Source organism: Rhinolophus sinicus, chromosome 2 (genome assembly GCF_057876585.1).
Source record: "Rhinolophus sinicus isolate RSI-liver-muscle chromosome 2, RSI-T2T, whole genome shotgun sequence".
In the NCBI taxonomy this organism is placed as follows: domain Eukaryota; kingdom Metazoa; phylum Chordata; class Mammalia; order Chiroptera; family Rhinolophidae; genus Rhinolophus; species Rhinolophus sinicus.
Genome location: NC_142502.1, coordinates 116,442,719 through 116,445,966, shown reverse-complemented (window position 1 = coordinate 116,445,966; position 3,248 = coordinate 116,442,719).

Sequence of the window (3,248 nt, the reverse complement as noted above, 5' to 3'; positions counted from 1 at the left end):
GCAGGAAGAGCTTTGGAACTTCAAAAGCTCTCCGCATACCGACCCGGACACTGTGCCCTGTGACCCAGGCGGACTATTAACAGAGGAGAAGCCCGTCTCCCAGAGAATCCCCCCCATTGTGTGAGAAGCTGGAATAGTGCAGAGAAAACATAGCACTACCGTGTGAGAGAGAGAAAAAAAGGCTGCAGCTGGAGAGAAAATAAAACATTCTACCAACAAGTACTGGAAAACAAAAGAAAGACCTCTTCCTAACAACCTGTTGCAGAAGCCACTCCTGTAAATGTCTAGGAAGAGAAATAATAAATCAGTAATTGCCATGAATAACCAAGGCAACAAGACAGCTCAGAAAGAAAGTGAAAAGTCTCCAGAAAAGGAACTTAAAGATATGGAAATATCTGACTTAAATGACAGAGAATTCAAGATTGCAGTTCTGAAAAAACTCACCGAGATGCAAGAAAATACAGAAAGGCAGTTTAATGAACACAGAAACACAATCAAAGAATAACATGAACATTTTACAAAAGAGATTGAAATTTTAAAAAAGAACCAAATAGAATTTCTGGAGATTAAGAACTCAATAGAAGAAATTAAGAATGAAATAACCAGCTTAGGTAGTAGAGTTGACCAGATGGAAGAAAGAATCAGTGACATCGAAGATAGAAACCTGGAAATGACACAGATGGAAGCAGAATGACATTTGAGACTTGAAAGAAATGAAAGAACTCTACAAGAATTTTCTGACTCCATCAGAAAAAGCAATATAAGAATAATGGGCATACCAGAAGGAGAAGAAAGAGAGACGGGGACAGAGAATATATTCAAACAAATTGTTGATGAGAACTTCCCAAACATGTGGACAGAACTGGATCCTCGAATCCAAGAAGCAAATAGAACACATTATTACCTCAATCTCAACAGGCCTTCTCCAAGGCACAATGTATTGAAGCTGTCTAAAATCAATGACAAAGAAAGAATCCTCAAGGCAGCCAGGGAAAAGAAGATGGCAACCTACAAAGGAAAGCCCATTAGATTATCATCCGATTTTTCAGCAGAAACTCTACAAGCCAGGAGGGAGTGGAACCAAATATTCAAACTATTGAAAGAGAGAAATTATGAGCCAAGAAAAATATATCCAGCAAAGATATCCTTTAGATATGAAGGAGGAATAAAGACCTTTCCAGACATACAGAAGCTGAGGGAATTTTCTAATACACAACCTGCACTACAAGAAATACTAAAGGAGGCTATTCGACCACCATCAACCGGGACAATTTGTGGCAACCAAAACATAAAAAGGGAGAGAGTAAAGGCCTGAACTGGAATATGGGAATGGGGAAAGTAAGTGTGCTGAAGAAAATGGAATACTCTAAATATCAAACTTTCTTTTACATAAATTTAAGGGGGACCACCCAAAAAAAATCCAGAACTGGAATATATACTGTAATAAAAGAAGAAACAGAGGGAAACATCATAGAATACCACCACACAGAAATAATAGACAACAACAAAAAGGCAAAGAAACTATGGAGACACACTCTTACCAGAAAACTAAAGATAGAACAATAGGAAATCCTCACATATCGATAATCACCCTAAATATAAATGGACTGAACTCACCAATAAAAAGGCACAGAGTAGCAGATTGGATCAAAAAACTAAACCCAACCATATGCTGTCTCCAAGAGACACATCTCAGCTACAAGGACAAGCGTAGACTCAGAGTGAAAGGGTGGAAATTGACACTCCAAGCAAATGGTTTCCAGAGAAAATCAGGTGTAGCCATACAGATATCAGATGAAACAGACTTTAGGGTGAAAAAGAGACAAAGATGGACACTTCATAACGGTAAAGGGGACTATACAACAAGAAGACATAACAGTCATCAATATTTAGGCCCCCAATCAGGGATACCAAGCAACTACTAATAAAACTAAAGGGAGAAATTGACCAAAACTCAATTATACTAGGGGACTTAAATACATCATTGACAGCTATGGATAGATCATCCAAATAGAAAATAAATAACGAAATAGCAGCCCTAAATAACACATTAGATGAAATGGACATAATTGATATATATAGAGCACTTCAACCTAAAACATCAGACTATACATTCTTTTCTAGCGTACATGGAACATTCTCAAGGATAGACCATATATTGGGATATAAAATCAGCCTCAGCAAATTTAGGAAGATTGAAATCATACCAAGCATATTCTCTGATCACAAGGCTTTGAAATTGGATATCAACTGCAAAAAGAAAGCAGGAAAAAACACAAATACATGGAGATTAAACAACATACTTTTAAAGAACGACCGGGTCAAAGAAGAAATTAGAGGAGCGATCAAAAGATACATAGAAACAAATGATAATTAAAATACATCCTACAAAAATTTCTGAGATGCAGCGAAAGCAGTTTTAAGAGGGAAATTTATATCATTACAGGCCGATCTTAAGAAACAAGAAAAATCCCAAATAAATAACCTCATGTTAAACCTTAAAGAACTAGACAAAGAAGAACAAATGAAACCCAAGGTCAACAGAAGAAAGGAAATAAAAAAATCAGAGCAGAATTAAATGAAATAGAGAACAATAGAAAAGATTAATGTGACAAAGAGCTGGTTCTTTGAAAAGATTAACAGAATTGACAAACCCTTCACTAGACTCACTAAGATAAAAAGAGAGAAGACACTAATTAGCAAAATCAGAAATGAAAAAGGGGAAGTTATCACGGACACCACAGAAATACAAAGGATCATCCAAGAATACTATGAAGGACTATATGCCACCAAATTCAATAATCTAGAAGAAATGGACACGTTCTTAGAAACATATAGCCTTCGTAGGCTGAACCATGAAGAACTGGAAAATCTAAACAGACCGATCACCAGTAACGAAATTGAATCAGTCATCCAAAATCTTCCCAAAAGCAAAAGTCCGGGACCAGATGGCTTCACTAGTGAATTCTACCAAACCTTCAAAGAGGATCTAATACCAATCCTGCTCAAACTCTTCCAGAAACTTGAAGAAGAGACAGTACTCCCTAACTCATTTTATGAGGCCAACATTACCCTGATACCAAAACCTGGTAAGGACATCACAAATAAAGAAAACTACAGACCAATATCTCTGATGAATACAGATGCAAAAATCCTAAACAAAATTCTAGCAAATCGAATACAACAATGCATTAAAAGATTTTTCATCACAACCAAGTGGGGTTCATCCCCGGGGCACAAGGACGGTT